The 24,416-nt window shown below is 32.5% G+C and overlaps 1 protein-coding gene across 1 annotated transcript in view; it reads left to right on the forward strand.

Annotated features, from left to right (window-relative positions):
• Positions 1–24,416, forward strand: part of LOC143198751 (uncharacterized) — a 292,680-nt gene that overhangs the window by 98,286 nt on the left and 169,978 nt on the right. The gene's annotated exons all lie outside the window — the stretch shown is intronic.

A 24,416-nucleotide genomic window follows, 5' to 3' on the forward strand; every position in this document is an offset into this window, starting at 1 on the left:
TTGTGTGGATCCTACAGAGAAGCCTGTCAACGTTTGCAATTGCTTGAAAATAACGCTCATTGGGATCAAACTCTCAATGATGCTGTAATATCATCACACGCTCATCAAGTACGAACATTGTTTTCTATAATCATATCTACATGCTTCCCATCAAACCCAATTGATTTGTGGATCAAGTACAAAGATTATATGTGTGATGATATTTTGTATCAAATACGGAATAGAATGGGAAATCCAAATATACAAATCAGTGAAGAAATTTACAATGAAGCATTGATTTCAATTGAGGACATGTGCTTGATAATGTCAAACAAACTATTAATTCAATTAGGCCTGACCGCGCCCAATCGTCCAATGCATGACGCTTTTAACCAAGAGTTGCATCGAGAAAGACTGTATGATCTCAACGCTTTGAAAGAATAAATTCAAACAAATCTTCCACTGTTAAATGAACAACAGAAGTATGTATTTGAAACTCTTATGAAAGTAACAAATGATGAAACTGGAGGGATTTATTTCTTAGATGCACCTGGTGGTACAGGAAAAACTTTTTTTATTTCATTAATATTAGCAACAATTCGCTCACAAAATAAAATTGCACTTGCACTCGCTTCGTCGGGAATCGCAGCAACTTTGCTTGAAGGTGATCGAACAGCCCATTCAGCACTAAAATTGCCATTAAATATGCAAAGCAATGAAACTCCAACCTGCAACGTTTCGAAGAACTCTGCAATGGCAAAGGTTTTGCAGCAATGTAAATTGATTGTTTGGGATGAATGCACGATGGCACATAAAAAATCTTTGGAGGCTTTAGACAGAACCTTAAAAGATCTACGTAGCAATAATAACCGATTTGGTGGTGCAATGATTTTATTAGCAGGAGATTTTCGTCAAACATTGCCAGTGATTCCACGATCAACGCCAGCTGATGAACTCAATGCATGTCTAAAGTCCTCCAATTTGTGGAAACATGTCAAAGTACTTCATTTAAGCAAGAATATGCGTGTCGAGTTGCAAAATGACCAATCTGGAAACATATTCTCTAAACAACTCATTGACATTGGTAATGGCAAATTTCCTATAGACATGTTGACGGCTTGCTTTTGCTATGACTATAAACAAGTCCCAGGGGCAATCATTAAGTGTTTGTGGTATTAATCTAGAAAACCCATGTTTCTCACATGGTCAATTGTATGTTGCCTGTTCCCGTGTTGGAAAACCATCAGATTTGTTTATCTATGCGCCAGGTAATCAAACAAAAAACATCGTATACCACAAAGCAATATAATGATAATAATAATAATAATTATGATTCACATGATTAACAATAAAGCGATTACTTACTTTTCAATCCTTATATATGTTTTATTTAATTATTTTTTATTCACAACGCCCTATCTATATAACCAGGGTGATGGTTCTGTTCAGGAGAATTTTTTAAAATACGTAGGCACAAAAACTGCCACATTACAAATCTTTTTGACAGGACGAAGTCTGTCGGGTCAGCTAGTATGAATATAATAATGGTGAACACATGAATTGACTGAAAATTGACAAAATGATGAAATTTCGAACCATTTCTATATCGCAGTCTCATAGCTTGTCAGGTAAAAAAGAACAGAGCTTTTCGGTGGTGTATTGTGACTAACGATGAAAAGGGAATCTACTGCGATCATTTCAAGCGCAGATAGGCATGGATTCTAGTAAATATCTTAGCCTAGGAACTTTATTGACAATAAGCACTTTTAATTGTTTGATGACCGCATTCGTGTGCACTGACACTCTTTTGAAATACCTTACGCTGAAAATTTGTATTACACTCGTTATAGTTTCCAGGGGGATATCGTACTGATATATGCTTGCTTGGTTCATGATTATTAAGTTTTTCTACGCAGGATGAATTTCACGTGAGTAGATTTTGTCTCACTCGTCTTCATGCGTCATATTTTCAACGTCAAGTGGATTTTATTGAGATGAATTTGGAGGTCCTTGGAGGCTATTGTTGGATCCTTCAGAGACGATAAAATCGCCGCATCGTCAGATTTTGTGGTGATTTTTGAGAGCAGAGCTATCTACATCGACATCTAAGCAGGATATTTGAATACTATGAGGTCTTCTTGTGCATATGGTGGCATCAGTAAGCTATAGTGTATCACGAGTTACTAAAACCGAATGATATTGGTATTGCAAATAGTCATCAATTGAACAAATTGAACGACGTATTGTTGCAAAAATGACCATCAACAGCGAGTAGCGGACGTAAAGTCGTCCTATCGGCACAGTGTCGTCAAGTTGCCAGAAAGATGAAAAAAAAAGTTTTAAAGAATGATGAAATAGTTTGAATCTTTTGATGTGAAAAAATTATCTGAAGTATCTAAAATATTAGGTGTACAAATAAGTTTCTTAAGCTCGAAGAAAGTACACACTACCAGTTAAGTAATGTAAAATAATCTATTTTAAGCGTATCATAATTATATCGTAATATTGAATATTTGTCAATTCTGTTAGCTTACAAATAGAAGATGCTGTTATTGACAGTTAAATTAACCAACTTTTCGCAATTGCTACCGATTGCATCTTCGAGGTGGAAGTGCTTCCAAGTGTTTCTCTTATAGTGCTTCCCTAATCATGCATGTAACAACTGAGTTATGATTGACCGTTAAGAATTTTGTTTTTATGGTTCCTTGAATAATTACAAAAAGGGGAATATTGTTAAACTGGTATCAATTTATAGCCCTTATTTTTGTTGGCTTTTTCAAACGTATAAAATCATCGATTTTGTTAAACTGTGTGTCCTGTAAAGAGGATACATTAAAAATCATTGTGGTCCGATAGATTGATTATACTGCGCTGGCGCGCGTGTCCCCGGTGTTAGGAATATTTGAATATTCTCAATATTGCTAGGGAAGTCTTGAGTAGGGCTGTGTCTTATCTATAACCAAACTTCTGATATCGGCCTATTGTTAGTCTTCGAGGCGTAAAATATACTCTGTATTAGTTATTAAAATAAAGGGTAATGTTCATAAGTTTTATATTAAGCTATATATACCATACATATGTATATATAGTAAAAATGACTTAAGAAACCAGTAATAACATGACATTAATTTACGAAACATTTAGAGGAAGTAAAAAGAAAAATACAGCATAATACTAAATGTTCATATTATATTCATTTATATATTTTAAAATTTTATATTAATTTTAAATTATAAATTAGATGATATAAAACAATGAACCTTAACTATGCTATAAACTTTACTAAATTACCACATATTTGAATATAAAATACTATAAATGTATTATATATAAATAAAATTAACAACATTCTTGTAGACTCAATCCTTTATACTCTCACACTAATTACTAATTAATTACAATACAATAAAAGTTGCAATAGAAAATTTCCAAATAAAGGCAAGGTTAATATATTTCATGGAAAAGGGATTACCCTCTAAAAAACACCACCATAATTAATAAAATCAAGGACTCAAGTACGTAAAAACACAATCATGTTAAATTTTGTGTTTTATTTTAGTATATATATATATATATATATATATATATATACTAAAATAAAACTATTAAATAATATATATATTATAAATAATCAGATAATATATAATAATAATATATTATAAATAATTTCAGTATTAATGGTTACAATATTTTCCCCCACTTCTGCAAAGCCTATAAACTGGACGATTAATTGAAACTACTTAAATATATAATTCCCTATTACCTTGTCAAAATTCGATTGTCAAATATTATTTTGGGATTCATATTGGCTACTTGTATTTGCTTCAGTATTGAGTCTTATAACATTCTTAACAAAAAAATAACTTATATAGAGAGACTCAAATTAATATTTTGCCTGTAACCCTTCTTGAGTTATCGTACTCTACCTAAAATTCATTCGTAAGATAATAACCATATCGATACTTTTATGGGAAATACTACCTTGATCATAACTCCTTATACAGCATTATTTTATGGACCCGACAAAGATGTTGCTGAAATTCAGTTGTATACTTATTATTGGAGTATATTGGAGACACAGAGAAGGAAGCTGATGATCTTTCTTGTTATCGGCTTTGGTTGTGAAGCAAGCTTATGATGAAATATTTCTTTCTCTTGATACCAAGTATGTCATATTACAAACTTGACATATTAATTTACTTTCACAGCAAAATTTAAGTTATTTAATTAATTTATCCTACTTGTAGCAACTAAAACTAAACCTACCTTTGACTCTCCATATTTGTAATCCTGTTATAACGTTGAAATGTTAAACTAAAAGGCCTTCTTTTTAAGTAAAGTAAGTAAATAGGAACATCACAATATAACTTTAAAATGCCAAATCAAACGTTTGAATAGTAAAACAAATAAATGTACAACGTTTAATCAAAGCAATAGGGTACATCGACATTTCTTTTGAGAAAAGCTTAACTTGCATTAACATATAGTGTTGCCAAAACTAACGGCAAGACTATATATTGTACGAAATACTAAAAAAAACGTATCTACTCTATTTTTTTTTCAAAACAAAATATAAAAGTTAATGTCAGAAAGTCTTGTTAAATAAATTATTTTTCTAAAATAAAATACATCCATAAAGCAAATAGCCTAGCTGTAAATTTGGCACCATTGACTTTTAGCATTTCAGCTTGCGGCGAGTAGATTACGCCGACCAATATACGATTAGTTCCGAAAGTAGCCGAATCTCCGGACCACGATGCTTTTTAATGTATACTCCTGTAAAACTGACTGCACCGTGTGTCCATATCTCACACATCTTTTATATTCTTTTATATGTGTACTCATTATCCTCTCAATATATCCTATGTATGTTCCCGCAGTCACAGCGCACCTAATATACTTTAATATACTATATGCCAACTTCAGAGCATCCTTTTTAGTTTTGACGTTAGGGAGCGCCTGAAACATCTTCCTATGTGGTTTGAACATAAATTTGATGTGTTTTGTGTAAACAAATATATAAGCGACCCCCTCAGTTTAAATCTTCGCTCAAGTTTAAAATAATATACATATCCGCACTTTTTGTATCAGAAACACGAACTGGAATGTGCGTTGTTGAAATTTAAATTGAAGATCTTTGAATGAAATGCATATCTTGAAATTTAGAAGCACACGATAATGCTGATTTAAGATAAACCAATTATCGGATGTCGTTTCTATAGTTTAATGGTGGATAATTTGATTTACTGGATAAATAACGTAGTAGAAGACCGAAAATGTATGAAGTATGAATTAAACCACATATCCATCTGAATTTTCATGAGAGGCACTAAAAGTATATTAATACGTTTGAAGATTTTATTCATATTCTTGGTGGACAAGGCTGGTCCAAAAAACCCTTCTCGGTGCCCTGATTCGTTCAGAATGTCGGTGTGGGAAATTCTCTTTCAGCTGGGAACTTCTCACGTCGATAAAGATGTTTGTTCGAACTCTTAAGGAATTCTCGAAAAAAACTAATAACTGAATATGGTTATAGGCACCATAAGGAATCCTAACCAGGTCTATCTTCTGACACGTTTCGTCTAGCCTCGGTACTTCAAGCCCCCTTATCCGAAACACTCGACAACGAGCTGATGTGATATCCTTTTTACTGGACACGTCTGTTCTGTCCACTTGATGGCCTTCTTGGTTGGCATAGTTTCACCAGACGTTCGACACAATGCGATATTATATTTTGTCTCAGTCATAATTCTTTTCCCATATTTATTTACCAAATATTGCGAAAATCAGTTAATAAATTACGCCCCTAGACTATACAACATAAAAACGCTACAATTGACGTAAACTTAAATTTACACGACTGCCTTAAATATAAGTAATTAAAATTGCATCCTAACACAAACAAAAACCTTTTTTGCAACGTAGGGCCCACATCTGTCTAAGGACAAAAAGAGAAAATAAAGCCACATGTAAGATCATCAATATAATATATTTAGTCATACCTTTTTATGTGATGTCCCTTTTAGGTCTAGTCTAGAACACAATAATACATTTGCAGAATTTATTTCATTTATCCAGGATGCCCAATTATCTGTCATTAATAATTGTATACAATAATTTCTAATACGATAATTGGTTTCAATTAAATCAGCATTATAGTGTGCTTTTAAAAACAAAGGAACAATGGATTCATTCAGATATCCTCAATTTAAATTTCACAAACAAAAATTTCAATATGCATTGCTGATACAAAATCGCTAATATTTACATCATTTTAAACTTGAGGGGTGGGTTTAAATTGGCGGGATCGCTTATATCTCTGTTTACACAAAACACATCAAAGTTCTATTCAAACCACACAGGAAGATGTTTCAAGTGCTCACCGACGTCAAAGCTAAAAGGGATCCTCTAAAGTTAGCAAGGGTATACAAGGTCTGCTGTGAGTGTGAGGATATTTATTATACACAGGAGAAACTGAGAGGATGATGAAGTATACTGATAAAATAATATCAAAGATGTGAGATATGAACACACGGTGCAGTTAGCTTTACATGACACACAGTTTAACAAAGTCGATGATTTTATCCGCTCCACAAAGCTGCCTTGCAATAAAACGGTAAGGTCTTCAGATCTATAAACACCACAATAAAGTTAACAAAAATAAGGTGAAATTGGTATAATATTCTTTCGCTTTTTTAAAATGATACAATGGACCATAAAAAGCAAAGTTCTTAACAGTCAATAAGCACTAAGCTATTAGAAGGACTTAGATTTTATAATTTGATTAAGGGGGCACTATAAGAACTTTCGCCCTGAACATGCAATCTGCAGCAATTGCAAAATGTCGGTCACTTGAATTGTCAAGAACTGCATCTTCTATCTATAAGCTAATAGCGTTGATAAATCTTCAATATTACGATATAATTATGATACGCTTAAAACAGATTATTTTACATTACTTAACTGGCAGTGTACATTTCTTTAGCTTAAGAAATTTATTTGTACACCTGGTATTTTAGATACTTCTACATGTATTCAGATAATACTCATTCCAACTTTGGTGCATATTAACATTTCAATCACACAATCAAAATCAATCATATCCCTGTCAAAATTCTCATTTCACTTTTCTTTTGGATTTAATTTACTCACGCTTCAACAGTTGTAGCGTCACTTTTATGCTTTATTCCTGATGAATTTAACCGATTTGCTTATTCAATACCTTTACAAGTAAATAAGTTCAATTTATCCAAATTGCTAGTGTCCCTATATAGGATCTAATAGTGGGTACAGACCTGAGCATTAGGAGCGAATTTCGGGAGAACATTAAAAATTCGCATGAGCATAACTGAATTCGGGGAACATTCGTGCCGAACAGGTTTCAAAATTCGTAATACGCATGCACTTTGCATTACGCATTACTTTCAGCGCTTGGCGACAAACAGAAAGTTGTTCTGGAAGCTGCGAATCGAGCCAACAAATTTGAACGAGCGTAGGAAAAATTGCCGGGATTATGAATGGCATGACATTTTTCTCTGGGCATAGGTTTTGATTTTAAGAAAATAACTCTGTTTCTCCTTATAATTTAATTATTACTATAAATATGATTTTGAATGATAAATATGTGTTTAATATTTATTAATGGTTAATAATAATACATACAATTATATAAAAACCGCCTAAAAAAACATGAAAAATTAAAATTAATGAACCTTGTTATAAAATCTGAAATGATATTTAACACTAATTTCTATTTGGTAATTAAAAAAACTTGTCATAGAAATATGAGTTGTTTTTTTTACTTTTCCATAGTACAAAACATAATATGGAAAAAGTCTTTCACAATCGGTGGGAGAAAATTTTTTTATTAACAGTCTCATATAAAATAATTATTAACAATATAAGAAATTAAGTTTACCAAGGGTTGTTGGAAAATTATTTTTCGATATATTATTGTTTGGAGCATATATGAATGTTGTGCAAATACTAGAAATAGCAATTGAAAAAAGACAATAATGTCATATTATATATAACTGTATTTAATTCATAGAACAATGCAAACATTTTAAAATGTAACGAATACATCAACATGTAAAAATAACCAAATAAAATATATATATATAATGTATTATATATCGATGATTGATAGCATAATCAGTGACTTGACCATAACGGAACCATTCGAATTCACCCACAAGAGTCCGAGTTGGCCACGATCATTCTACTGTAAAATTGTCGGCAAGCAATAAATGGTTATTACAAGTAATATATACCATTACTATGTTGTTATGTTATGCATCTTAGCATGTTAATGAGAAACATTGGATTTTTATTCATCGGAGTACACAACAATCACCAAAGGAATTTCTATTTACACAATTATTAAAACAAATTATTAAAACTCCGGAAATAGGACCACCACACATTAGATATATGAAATTTTGAATGGTGGTAAGCTTTGATACAGCATGTTTGCAATAATGACACATTTATATGCCACCACGCCTCGCCGTAAATAGTCTAGCATTACGAGGTCTTTGTTCTTCCAAGTGCTGCTTTTGATGCTGGTTAAGTTGGTGACCAGACGTTGGCACATTCTCCTACCACAGCTTTCAGTACTCTGTTTTTTACTTTTCGCATTCACATACATTCTCGGAAAATGTATAACGTTATTTGGTAACATTTTATTTCTAACATTCTTCCCTACGGCTTTTCGCAACAAGGAGTTTGAAAATTATAATTCACCAACACTATCGCAAGCATATTAGGGAAATAGACTTCCTAAACTGTATATTAGAATAGTTAATAGAACATTTTTTAAGCTTTAATATAGTATTAAAGCTTTTTATGCAATATTTAAACAATATATAGTATAAAAATACCTAGTACATTTATAAACAATAAATATCATTGTTTATCTGCTTAAAATAACCATTTTCTTCTCTTTCTATCATTAAAGAAGACAAATAAGATTTTACCAGTGATCGCCCTGTGGTTGAAATTCGACCACAATGTATTAAATTAATCATGTGTCTTTCATAATAGAGTAAAAGGACTAATTTTAAAATGACATGTTACTAAAATTTGTTTTCTCAGTATTTGTAGTATAAGATCAGAAATTATTTTCGTTTATAACATTAATTGAAATAATAAATGTCTGTATATTAAAACATTAAAATATATTCAAACTATCTCAAGAACTAGCACTCACAAATATTTTTAAATTGCATCTAATTAAATGTAATTTCCATTAACTTTCAATAAGCAATAAAGTATTAATACGTAAAAATTACTACGCCTCTGAACATAATAACAAAATATCATAAGAAAAATTATTTTCAGAAGTGTCAGAGCATCAAATATAAGTACACATAATCTTACTTTACTTTTATGTTATAAACATAGGTATGGAATAATTAATGAAGGAATACATGTTTGTAAAGAGTATATATAATATAATTGAGTATGTATAATATAACCGAAATTGATATTTGACTTATCAATACTTTAAAATATTTACAAATGTACTGTTAATAAGTCATAATTTCTTCTGTTTATCCTATGTGTCCTATCCCTGCAATTATTTTTCTTTACTTATTTATTGCACTCTTCGAGCTCACCCTTGCAGATAGCTCATCTTTAGTTTTTCTTATATGGCTTTTGTTTATCTACTTCATTCCACATTATCTTATGTACCACGTGGGAACTAGCAACTCACAAACAAATGAGGATTTAAAATTTTATAAAACTATTTTATAACTGCTAATATTCTTTACAATATTCATTTTAAGTCTTGATGTGTTCAAATTAACGTATTTATTACTTGCAAAAATTAATTAATACTTTGTTAAGATTGTATTTACTTTTGAATCCTGAAACTCCACTAAAATTTACAGAAAAATATTTAACTCATACTATGTCTCCAGTATCATATGAATTATTGAAAGTCCTTAAGCAAGAACAATTATTCTTTTTTTTTGTTTATCAGACATCAAATTAAGTTAAAAGCTGATTTCTGAAAATCTAAATATCTTGTAAGCAAAGAAAACAGGCGATTCTTGTTATTTTCGGATTTTGTTAATCTATGTTTGTATAAAATTTTCGCATATGTCAGGTTTTTATTTCACAGTTACCTTCCAGGTTGTTTATCCAGAGTTGCCATAACTCTTTAATAATTTCGACAAAACGGGAATAGCCGAAACTAACACAAAACCTTCAATAACACTGCCTAAAATTAAATAAATTCTTTTAATAATGTTTTAACCACTCACTTTCCGTTTTATTATCGTTTCAAACGTAGAAAACAAACACTCACGTAATTTTTTATCTGACTGCTATTCCTGGTTGCTTGATTTGGGTCCTTTTTGTTTTTTCGGAAATATATTTATTTCTAGTATATATTATATGAAAATGTTAGACCTAAACATTCTTTCCCGATATAAGCTTTAACCGTGCCAAATTTGCCCGCAGGTGTCCTCGTTTTCTTCAAAAAGGGAGGCAAAATTTTCGCTAAACCGATTAATAATAGACACTAAGACAATGATAGGTCACAATATATTGTCATTTACTACCTATACATTCATCAATTAAACTTCCGAACTTTTGAGCGAAAAACCAAACTAAGGGATTGTCATATTAATTATTGATTTTATTAACTGAATTAAGTAGTAACTGAGAATTAAGAAAAAAACGTTAAAAGAGTTCTAATAAATGATAATTGGGCTGAATAAGTTTCGGGCTACATGGTGCATTCAGCAAATCTTGGCAGTCATTTTATCTCAATTTTTGTCCAATCAATAAAGATGCGTGTTATTTTAATCGCCAATTTTGTCCCATTTTTCCAAACACATTAGCATCGTCTTCATTGATTTCAACGTTATCATTTCTGAAGCTTCTCCAGGGTTCGATAAAATATGTTTTGTTGCCAATGATTGTTATACGTGATCAAAATTGGTGAGATTTCATTTCGTTTCAACAGCGATTCATAAATGAAAGATAGATCCATTAAATATTTGAGTATTAATTCATCAGCATGTTTTATGTAAATGATTCAAAATTATATTATAGGTGATTTATCGAACAAACCGGTCTATCTCGATATTTTTTAGTAATTTTATCGACTTTTTCAACAATTAGTCGGCTATGGCGACCAATCTTTAGCATCGAATTTGCGGAATCTAAATAAAAGATGGCGCCACGGGTAAAGAAGCAGCAGAATTAAAATATGTGTTTAAAATGAATCTTCCAAGATCTCTATATTTCCGTGGATATCTTTACAGAAATTTGCAAGACCGTCGTAACAGATTTATGTATATATTTATATACAATTTTTTTTACTATTAACAGTAGACTTTACCTTACGCTTTACCTATTGAATGTAATATTTTAATATGGGTGTATTTTGTTAAATAATTCATTTATGCATGGAAAGCCATTTTTTATGTGTATCATAAAAACAGCCCAAAAAAGGTAACAAGCCAAATTCACCAATAAATCAATTAATAAAAACAAATGCGAATACTAGACACTATCATTATTCATCCAGAAAGATCGTTAATCAAAATCCAAAATCGCCTATCGCTTTGTCGTTACGTTTAGATACTGTAAACAAGGAACTTCATATTGTATATCATTCATATTGAACGCGGTTTTCCTCAGGAATTTCCATAATATTTTCCAGATTCTAGCTTGCTTATTTACATATTTATATAAAAATAAATTGAAATCAATAGTTTCAAATATATATAAAATTATTGTACTTTTTACAGTAGAACTGTGTTTAAATATATACGAGTATATATTAATAGATATTTCATGTTTTATGATATTATCAAACACATTAGAATATATTAAATTGAACTTATTCACAACTCTTCAATAGAGATCAGTTGTTCTAAATAAAGATAAAATTACCGTTTTCGTCATATAATTGCGTTGAAATATATACACATCTATGTTAGTGGATTTTTTTTTGTTCTGGCCTAAAAACCAGGCGGTGGAATGCATGACGCATACTTGGTCGCGGAGACCAGGAGTGACGAGTTGGACCGGGTGATGTGGGACTGCCTCTGGGCTTACCAATACACTAAACCGAAAAAGCCTCACAGTTGACCCCTGTGGATCGCTACTGCTACTGCATTAAATTTGGGGATATGGCGCCCGCTGATCGGGCAGCCGTTATAGGGCGCGAGGGCCCGGCGATTCCATTGATTCGCGAACCTGAGTTAACACACAAGTGGATACTGCTGTATGGAGGCAAAAGTTATGACTGTAGTGACGGATGAGGTCGTTTCAGCCTGGAACAGGGGGGGAGCTTGATGGTGACGCGGTGCTAAGCTCCCAGCATGTCGACCAGCTCGCGAACAAGCGCGTTTTCAGAAGAACTTGAGCTGAGTTGTTTGTGGAATGATTGAGATATGAAGTGCTTGATTTCTGGAGTGTCAATTTCCATATGAATTTGATTATTTCTGACAAACCATGGAGCCTTTAATATTCTCCTGAGGAGATTACTTTGGAAAACTTGAAGCCGTTTGACCTGGTTGGGTGTAACAAACTTGAAGTAGACATTAGTACGAATTGAATTAACATCTTGTAAAATAAGCATTTGATGGAGATGAGAAGTCTGCTAGAAGGGCAGATCAGAGAAGATAGCAGGTTTGCTATCCCCGAATCTTTTTGGATTGCTTTCTGAATTTGGGAATGCCAACCGAACCGCCGCTCGAAGTGAAGACCTAGGTGCGTGACATTATCCAGCCATGGAATTACTGCGGTGTCGATCTTAAGTTGCGAGACGCACAGTGCGTAATGCTTCTTATGGAAAATAATGGCCTGGGTTTTCAGGGGGTTGATTTGCAACCTCTCGAATTTGAACCACTTGACCGCATGATCGAGCTGCTTCTGTAAACGTTCATGAATTGCAACTTCGAACTTGGCGGCTGTGAAGAAAGCAGTGTCGTCATCGTAAAACGCGACGTCAATATGCTCTTTTCTCGGCAGATCTGAAATAAAGAGGTTAAATAAGGCTGGGGCCAGAGGGGAACCTTGAGGTACGCCAGCATCGATTTGTTTACGACTGGAAAGTGATACCCTGATCTTGACCTGGAAATATCTGTCCGAGAGATAGGACTTGATGGGAGCGGTTAGGTCTTCTGGGAGGCCTAACCGCACGCACTTTGCCATCAATCCGTCGTGCAAGACCTTGTCGAAGGCTTTGGTTAGGTCCAGAAGAACTGCTCCAAGCTTTTTACGTTGGTCAAGAGCGTGATGGATGTGTGCGGCCAGACGGGTAGCCTGATGGATGGATGAGTGGTGAGCGCGAAAGCCGAATTGTTCATCTGGAATGATGTTTTCCTTTGTGAAAGAGTTGAGAGCGTAGAGTATTGCCCTCTCGGCAAGCTTCGAAATGACGCTGAGAAAGCTGATAGGACTGTAATCAGATGGAGATGATTTTGCTCCTTTCTTCGGTATAACCGCTATATGTGCGTGTTTCCAAGACTCCGGGAAATGTTGCAGCTTCATGATGGATTATGTTCATATTATGTGATGGATTGTTAATGATGTTTTCCAGTTCTGCGAGCTGCTTATGCAGGAGCTTTATAACTGGGTAATCGATATTCCATCGAAACCTGAAGATTTTTTGGTTTGAAGTTTGCCGATCATAGTGTGTAGAGACTTTGGAGACACGAAATAGTTGAGAAGAAAGGCTGGGGTTACTGGTCTTTTGATGGAGTTGGGTTCGTTGATGACAGTGTCATTGTTTTTAGCTTTAGTGTTCTCTGCGGGTGGGAGGCATTTCATTTGAGCTTCGTAGGTCTCTGCAGGGAGCTCGAGTTTTTCTTGGCTAGTGACTGCGAAATTTCCTGTAACCGCTGACTTCAGGGGGGGGATGACATTGTGCGTCTTCCCCATGAGGCATTTGGGGACACGCCAGAAGGAAGGGGGGCCATCCAGACTTTGGTCCGCGAGAAATGAGTTCCATTTCATTGCTCGCCAAGCCGAGACGGCCGCCCTTACCCCCTTGCATGCTCTGTTCGCCTCCCTTTTGTCTACAGCATCAAGGGTGAATCGAGCTAGTCTGCATAAACCGTTTTTTGATGCGAATTTCACGTTTAAGAAAAGCGGAAAGGTTGTTTTTCCATGGCTGGGGTTGTGATGAAATTTTGACTGTGGCAGATTCGTGAGCAGACTGGAAATCAGGAGTTAGCTTAAGTACGGCCTCCTCGAGCTGTTCTGGTGTGTTAATTTTCGGAATTGGATCGGATTTCAGGATAAGAAATTGGTAGTTTTTCCAGTCGGTCTTTTTCCTGAATCTTGTTAGTGGAACTTGAGTGGTGGCGCAGTTTCCGAGTTTGAGAAGGACCGGACGATGATCAGAGTCTAGTTCGTCAAAGACTCCAACTTGGGAATGGCGATTTACGTTTTGAAGAATAAAGAAATCAAGGATTCTTGCTGCGCTTTGAGAAACTGTACTCGGGTAATGGGTGGGTTCATCTGGCAGGGCAAGACCGTAGCCCAGATCTGCACTTAGAGCTACGATGGCGTTACCTGCGGGATTCGCTTTGGAACACCCCCAGATGGGGTGGTGGGCATTGAAATCGCCACCTATTTTTTTTTTGGAAATTTTCCTTCGACTAGTGATCGGTATTCGGCATAGTTGAATGCAGAAGATTTCCTGTACAGGGATGCAATCACGAAGGGACGTCCTTGGATATCGATTTTATGGAGGTTGTTTCGAAGTTGTTTACGGATAACGATGGAAGGAGCTCGTGTTTGACTCCTTTTCTGACGAGAATGGCGGTTCCACCGCCACGACCCGGAGTTCTATCGTTTCTGTAGAAAAGTGTTCGAAAGAGAGACAATGCGAAGGTTTCAGGAAAGTTTTCTGGATGAGAACGATGTCGACGTCATAGAATGTCATGACGTCTTCCAATTCCGCTTGCTTTCCGCGTAAGCTGTTTGCATTCCGTGTCATCAGTATAAGAGATTTCGAAACAGCCATTTCGATGAATTGAAAGGCTGCTGGAAGTTAAAGAAACAGGTAAATATTACTGCTTAGGCTTCTTTATTACTAAGTTGGTGATCCGGGGCGATCACTTGCAGAAAAGCCTGCGGGTCAGTAAACGCAGTCAGTCAGGGATGGAGCAGGCTGGGTGGCGCTGGCTAATTTTTGGGATAGCTTCCTGCTACCTTAGTTACTCCATGCAGAAGCTTGTGGAGGCCTGGATTCGGTTGGAATTTTTGATTTGCGCTTGTGGTAACTTGTTTCGTAACCTTTTCGCTCTTTTCCGTCTGCTTGTTCAGGGCGTCTGTTTGTGCTTTAGCGAACATTTTCAATTCAGCTATCTGCATTCGCAGGTCGTCATTCTGTCTTCTTAAATCTATTATGAGCAAATCTTGGCTGTCTTCGAAACATGGTCCATTTAAGTTAGGAAAGTTGGGATTATGCTCAGGAGGCGACGTCGGCTCTGACGTACATGACGCTATTGTCTGTAAATGCACCTTTTCGTCGCTTACAGACGCTTTTTTGACATAGGCACTGGTGGAAACGTGATAACGGATCGACCGTCTCAGAGAAAGTTTCGGGTAATTCTCGGAAGCGCAGGTAGGTTTGGCGTACCGGACACGACCGTTTTCTTTGAGAGCTAGCACGGAACTGGATGTTTAATGTTTCATAATATTAATCACTCACATTAGAATATATTAAATTCAACTTATAACTTATAACAACTTTTATCAAAAATAAAAATTTTTTCTTATGGTGTCAATTAGTGGATCTGTATGAGTTTAAAATAAAAGGCAGGCGGTAAAATAAAGTAAAATAAAAATATTGAAGTAAAATAAAGGTAAAATTAAGAGAATTAAAAACATAGAAATTGACTTAAAAATAGCTAAGAAATCCTGGGTAATGTCAAATTTATCACTTTTAAATATGAATATTTAATATATAGGAAGTATAAAATCCCAACCGTTTCTATTAAGATCTGGTCAGTTATTGTGAAAGAGCGGAATTATATGTATTTAAAATATTATTAGATTAATCGCTACCAACTGGTTTTCTCATATTCATTTATATAAATTGGCTAGGCTTTTGACATGAGATGCTTCTGAAAAAATATGCAGTTTCAATCGAAATCGAAGTCTAACAATATATAGTGATCTACTATAAATACGTTTTATACCGTTTTCCATCCGAATTTTTCGAATGTTCAAAATGTTCTATGTTCAATTAACTGCTATTAAAATTTCAAAACCACACACGAACACATAAGTTCGCTAAAATTAGCTTTATTAAATCATCAAATACAGATTAAATAAGATTATCGACCAATATTACTGTCGACTAATATCGACGATAAGATTATCATTCTATATTATAGGTAAGATTATCGACTAGTGTTACTGTGTGTGAAATTAATCTTTTAGACTAATATTACTGCTATCAATGTCATTTAAAACTCCACAAACCGACGATAGAAAAAAACGACGTAAAAAATTATATAGATGGAAAATTATATGGCCACCAAGACTTCGAATACAAGCTGGCAAATTAATTATCTAGATGTAAGAGCTTGGTTCTCCATTCTTATATCTCTGATAGTCACATCAGATTAAGCTATGACAATGAATATTCAAGGTTAAAATCCATCTTCATTTCTTCACTTCGTTCTGTACCTGCACTCACAATCCAACAGCTACATTCGTTAATAATCCTACCTTATTAGTTACAAGAAATATTTTAAGGCAGCCACAAATATATTGCTAACAGGCCAGAACTAGACCAAGAAACGGTGAATAATGTTAAATTCCATAAAGTGTTCATGTATTTTTTTGTATTCAACGATATCTCTAGGCGAAAATGCAAATTATTAATATGTCAAACAATATAACATAACTACTAGATTCGTTGGTTTTTACATTTATTTACATTAAATAACAGTTTTCCATTTAGCTATATAGATTTTAGCGTACGTAGATGTTAAGCATGGAATTTTCGACATTCATTACTTTTGTTGTTTGATGTAAGGGAAGCTGCTGCTGAATCCCATGAAATACTTTTAGAAGCTTATGATATTACTCCGTTCAGTTCATTCAAATTGTCGGTTTCGGTTCCAACAATTTAAAATTGGAGTCTTAAATATCAACGACAAAAAATCGCCCCAAGGAATAAAAAAGTCCGATAACAATTAATTGTAAGACCTATTGGACGAAAAAACACTACACGATATGATGAAAAGAAGCGGCAATATACTTTCTCCAAATATAAAGTCATCCTCTGTCATCCTAAAGTCTCATCTCGAATGGGAACTTCTACCATATTAAACGTATTCATCAGACATACCTTGACGGTTACTCGGTTTCAAAATAGAAAGGAAGATGTTATCTACGACACTTTACTGATTGTGATATAAGATGGGATCCAGTGAAGGTTCCAATAAAAGTACCTCTAGACCTTTGTGAATGGGTATATAGTGGAAATATTAATTGAAATTAAAATTATTCTTTGTTATTTAAACTGCAGATAAGACTATTAATTGTTACATTGTTCAAGATACTTCCGATACTAAATTTTACTTTAAAATATATTCCACACATTGATTAACTTTATGAAATGCGATTAAAAGTTTTTGTGACAGATTATTGTTTACACGTTAGTTTAATTGACTACGAATAGATTATAGAAAAACAAAACATCAATTGGTTGTCAAGCATAGGAACTTTATGAAAATATATTATAAAATAAAAAAAAAAGTTTTAAACTATATTACGGGCCTTTTTACTAACATGATGGCGGCGGTGAAGCACAGCAGAGATATTCGAAGTTACTAGACCATTGTAAACGAATTTCTACTACCCCCATCAACTACTCATTATTTGTTATAACTAATTATTACTTATTATAATGCTATATTAATAATGTATTTACAAAACATACTAAATGGTATAATTAAACGTAACAAATATAATACATATATCAGAGCAGAACGAAGTCCAGTGATGTCAATACTGTATGGCACTGTAGAAACGAGGATATCCAGAAGTATGTAAAGGTACCTACAGTCAACGAAGACATTAACTGGTTTATGGAAAAACACAACTTGATGTATTACAATTAAAAGGTAAGCTTAGGGTTAAGTCAAATTATGTTTGAAAAAATCGAACATCTGCGAAATGCACCAACGGAAGAACATTTATCAAATGCTTATTATTCAAGTCAGATTTTAAATTTGGTCTTAAAAATATTGTTAAAATAAAATTATTAGATAGTGGAAACTAGTAATATATGTGGCATGTGCATTAAGCTCCAACAAATAACAATTATTTTGTTAAAATCTCGGAAATTATTCCCGGATATAGTTTGTTATACTTTAAAGTTAAATTATTGACTGATTTATATAATATTATATATATATATATATATATATATATATATATCATTATAGGTCATATATATTATTATAGGTATTGTATTTTACAACAAATGGTTTTAACATAATTTATTGTAGGTGTATTTTTTAATTGAAACTTATATATACAAAACATAATTATCGCCATTGATAGATGCAAATTATATTTTGCGACATTGTCATTAATACTGAATATTAATTAATAATAAAAGTCTAGCTATTACAATGTATATACAAGGTATATAAATATAATAATTCTTAATTTACTTCGATTTTTCAATTAGGTAATTAATTACACAAATGAACAGAACAAAACATAATTTACCGAGAATATTTTCCAATAAATCAGTTAATAAAAATAAAAGCATGACCTTTAATGATCGGAAAAGATCGATGATCCAACTTTTATGGTCTCGCTGTTATGCTTTTAATGTTGTAAACCATAGAGTGTTTGTACTAATTTAATTAATATTTATTATTCATGTTCTACAATTCCCACAACATGAAAATATATTTCATATTTTGATATTAACTAGGTAAAACATCGTTAACCAATAGTATTTCAGACTATATTTTTGAAGTTAACATTTCGGAAATTATGTTTCGATATCTTTACAAGAAGTGCTGCTGAGTCTAACTATGATATTACTATTATAAATAATTAAAGGAAACAGTATCTGCAAATTTCCTAAGTGAGTATATCTGATGACACCTTCTAATCTGGAATCCTAACGACTGTGCCATTTATGAAATGTGAAAACCTTTAATATAAAAAAACTTTGAATTTACTTGAACATACTTAATTGTCATATTACAAAATCACTTCAATAAACTTCTGTTTATATAGGAACTGTTTTATTTACCGAGATAATATAGAATTGATTATAATAAAATACACTCACCTCGCCCTACCTAGCACTTCTTAAGTTTGGAATATTATGTTTTCTTGATGTCAAGGGATGGACGCACCTATTTATCAATATTTTGTAATACCAGCTATACTGTATCTTCAAATACGATATGATACCTGACGCAAAATAGTTCCTTTTATGTTGTTGAAGAAGTTGTTTGCAAGCAAGATAACGCCGTTTTGGTATTATGTAAATACATCAATTTTTATATATAAAGCAAATCATGGGCAATTCAATTATTCATTTTAATCAAGTTTCAGTAATTTAACGAGAACGATCGTAATTGAAGAAGGACAAACTTACAAACGAACGACTAGATAAACTAAACATTTCAATTAATTATTTAAAATATAATCGTTTCTTATCGAGTTTCGAAACAATATTACTAAAACGTATTCCGTATTTGCATTACCTATTATCATAAGACCAAACATAAGAACAAACTATAAGACGGCATCAAATTTTGTTATATCTATGATCGTCACTATATAACACGCGTATGAAATATGAGATCTTCAGTCTTTACAACAAAATGGATTATCGAGCAAAAGGCGGTTTACTTATATTACTCCAGCTTGTTAGAGCGATCCCTTAATTCATATAATTTATCTCTGAAAAAAGTTTAATAAAAATTACTTAAGATGTGTTATCTGAATTTTAACCTTTATCTTAACAAATCCTTGGCCAATTTATACATTCTACTACGCCTCAAATGCTAAATACCACAGTCATTAAACTCCGTTTGAGCTAATCCAGAAGCATGGTAGTGGAAAGTCAGACCCAAGTATCACTCATAGTAATGAAGCGATGGACAGTTATTTCTATTCTTGCTAAAATGAATCAAAAATTGTTAGAAAAGTCATATTCGCCTATTTAATAAAATTCATAGGGCTTCTACTCAATTTTCTTTAATTAGTCAACTCCAAATTATATCCTATATTTTCCGTATAACGATGCAGCGAATATTTTTGAAGATGATTTTGTGTTTCTTTAAACTATTACTTAAATATACTTAAATATTTAAACTAAATTATCCAACGACCAATTATAATAATTATAATAAATTTATTGCTGAAGATTCATAATTATATGATTGATGTATTTTGAAAAAAAAAAGAAAAGAAGAAAGAAAAACTTTCTTGTTTTGTTTATTGTTTTGCTGATTCTAATTATATAAATTTTTATACCAATATAAAATTTATGGGTCTTATCTAATACATCTAGTATTTAATATAAACAAAATCGCGCAGTGTACATACTAAAATTAAGACTGTAAAACAGTAGACAAATAGAAAATTTTTTGAGGTTTCTACGAAAGAAATAGTACAAATATATGTTCTATCGATTTCATAGACCAATTCATATGTTGAACATTTGTTGAAGATTAACATTTTTATATATAGTAATTCAATTTATAGCTTATAATAATATAATAATATAAAAGGAGAAGTTAGTAATAAAATAAGTATATTTGTTTATTTCAAACTAATTGATATAGAATTTTGCTGTAGTTACAATTTAGTTCAAGTTAACTTCTAAGCGAATTTGAATAAAATAAAAGCCACAAGATCTTCAAAGATTTATATTTATCTTTCACCGCCCATTCTCACACGATAATATAGCTATTACATTACCCTTTAGTTATAGAAAGAGAATATATCAATTTCTAATGTTTAAATTATTGATTGATCTTTCTATCATTCCCAACATACGTACATTACGGCTTAATACAAATATTGACTTTAACAAGTAGTATAATATTCTCTAGATTTTCAATAGATGACCTTAAAGTCGCAACAATAGATTTTACTATTTACATAAGAGTATCATATTATAAAGGCTCGATTCTTGAGTTTCACATCAATTTTGTTTGCCTACTCTGTTCTGCGCCATAGCAATTAGTTTGAAAACAATATGCCACTATGTTGTTTATCTTTTAAACAATTTGTTATTATATTTATAATTTAGGAGCTTCAATCTCTGTAGCTTCCATCCTTCTACCTCTTTATTAACGTTGATATCGCATCTCTTCAGCCTCACGTGCTGTAGCCTTCTTATTCCAGTCAACGCCAATGTATACTATAATTTATTATTTCTTACTTTACTGTTTACACACCAACATTCAGATACAGATGCTTGTTGCTCATGCTTTAAGGAATATTGAACATGCTCCTTAAAGCCTTTAAGCTTTAATTCTGATACTTTCCAATTTTTCTATATCTGTGCCCCACACTTAAATGACGTATATCCAGATTGTCCTAATACGTACTGCCTGTCCTACGTAGCCTGTTGTGAAGTTGTTTCCGCTTGTTCCAGGTGTGCTTCTGCCAAGTTAATCTATGATCTCAGTAAAGGCCCAAGTATTTTGCATGTTCCTGTTATGGGATTTTTTCATTGTACATTTTAGCACGGGTAGGTTTTTATTCTCAGAGTGTAGGTAATATGAATGGACTGTGATTTTCCTTTATTCTCTGTTAGTTAAACCATCTCTCAATTCTCTTGGTGACATTGGAGTTGAAACTAAAAATTTTTTGGGTAAGAATACACTAAGAAGACGTCACTGTCTTCAGCGTGGGTAACAGTCATTGTGTCTCCACTAGTTAGAAGGTCTAGAAGGTCGATGATTGGAATCAATATGGTAACCTATAGAGCATCCCAGCGTATTTTGTGCAAAGCTGAATATTCATTATTATACTTAGTCATGAAGCTCCTTCGATTGAAGTAGGAGAGGTTATATGGTAACATGAATGTGAAAGAAAGCGTCTTTTTAGTTTTTATGCCAGCCCATCATGTCAGATTTTATTAATAGCTTGACTTTTATCCAAAAACGCAGCAGAGCAGTACATACCATCTTTTACGCATCTACCGATGGCGTCTAAAATTCGATGTATTTGTTCGGTTGTTTCATGATTCTCACGGAATCCAAATTGGTGACTATTGGTAACTTGCATTATCAGTTGTGTTTAGAGTTATTTTTCCATTATTTTACCTACTGCCGGCTTAGCTGGGCTCATAATTCCCCTATGTGGTAGATATTTCAAGGAAGTTGCATCTCCAAGATCTGGTGCCTGATGCTTCTCCTAACTTGAGACTTCTTATTAAGGGCCTCTTTAGGGTACACGCTCTTTAATGGTAGGTATGTTTTCAGAGATGACTTAGGAAATTCCTAAATTTCAGCTGTGTGTTCCTGGTCAGACTCCGAGAATTGTTGAAATTGAGCACAACTAGTCAACAAAAGGATTGGCTTTCTCCTTATTTGATTTTCATATCGCGTAACACTAAACATTATCAAGTTTCCGTTTGTGAATCTGTGCTAACACGAACCAAAAGCGAGCAAGTTTTAAAACAAGTAATTACGGAAAATTAAATATTGATTATGTACGACATTATGTAATAACGGGCAAAAATTAGTCAGCCTATTAATTTGAGTCATAATTATTTTGGACTAGATGATTAAAAACACATACCTTTAGCGATAGTTGATGTTAAACTACAATGACGAAATTACGGTTTTACCAGAAAAGTGGCATCGATAGTATTGATAATGATTAAATTAGCGTTGAAAGAAATTAAAAAAAAACTGAAATTAATTTTTCCCTAACTTATTATTTTTCTGTATTTTAGTTTTAAATTTATTTTATTGTCAATGAATGGAATATAAGTTATTTTTGCTGATTTTTTTTCAACAACTTATTTTTTACAATACTATTTTAATAACTGTTAATAACATAATTCTTGGACCCTTAGTACTGAAATTGCTATTATATTAATATGTCTAAACGTATCAGAAACAATGTTTGTACATTTAAAATATATCGTTGCTATATATATATATATATATATATACTATTAAATTTGGACTATTGATAATTATTTTAAACAAATTAATTTTAAAGAATATGCTCGACTTTAAGTAAGCTCGACTTAAGTTGTGGTAAGTGGCTTCAATATTTTGATTTTTAAGGAACAGTAAATTTAAGTTCAAAACCTTGAGATATAGTGGAAAACCGATAATTCAAGTCAAACAACACCATCATGAAAAGTTGATATAAATTGTCATTGATAGTATTAAATTGAACGTTGAAACCAACAACTATTTTTTTCAGCAGATATGTAATCAAATATATAAAAAATGTAAAGACCTCAACAAGACAATACTTGACCAGAAAAATCTGAACATCTACATGTAAATGCTACATTTCACTTTACTCTATGCTACCGTTGAGCATTATGAGCCAATTATGTAAAAATATTAATTGTAACTTTAATTATTTTGGGTGAAGCATATTAAGCATCCTAAGATAGTAAAAACTGAGTTAACGTAAGAAATATCTGTAACTAGTGAATTATAACATTCTTAATGAAATATATGTTTACCAATGCCCGCCATAAATGCCCAATTGTAAGCTGAATTAATCTATACTAGAACCAGATTCCTTTGCTGCAGCACCAATGCTTTTAACATATTTTAATTATATTTTTAATATTTTAATAAATTAATTTTTTTTTTCCTTTCCAACATATACTTATTTTTCGTAATGTGTTATATTATGATACGTGTTTTATTCATTTATGTTATACTATATGATTGTCTTACCGTTTTACATAGATCTTTAACTGGTATTATCGTCTAAATTATTTCTGGTTTTTAGAGAATCATTTTGCCACGATAGATTTGTTTTATTAATTTATTTTATTATTTTTTTGCTGCTAATCCAAATGTATCATCAGACAATTAATATGTTTCCTAATATGGCTTTTTGGTCATTATATAAACAATTTAGCATTTTGGTTAACACAGCCTATTGTTAACAACCTCTGTAATTATTGTAACACTCCTATATATTATTAAATCAATTAATATCAGAATAGCTGAAAGCGATTCTTTACATAGTTTTATATCCCAAATTATTTAAACAGTGTTGCTTCTTCTAAAAATCACTTACTAGGTTGTTTAAGCGGTTCGAGTCTAATGTAAACGAACCGAACCTTTCCATAAAACGAAAAACGCAATTTTCGCCAATAAAAATTGTTCTAAATTAAGGCCTATAATTCAGATATGAACAACTGCCCAATTCTAAAATGCCGATTACATTCTCGTTGTATTGACTGAAAAAGGAAA

The sequence above is a fragment of the Rhynchophorus ferrugineus genome, unplaced genomic scaffold (assembly GCF_030347505.1).
Source record: "Rhynchophorus ferrugineus isolate W39M unplaced genomic scaffold, kcgeb_rfMv2 rfM1, whole genome shotgun sequence".
In the NCBI taxonomy this organism is placed as follows: domain Eukaryota; kingdom Metazoa; phylum Arthropoda; class Insecta; order Coleoptera; family Curculionidae; genus Rhynchophorus; species Rhynchophorus ferrugineus.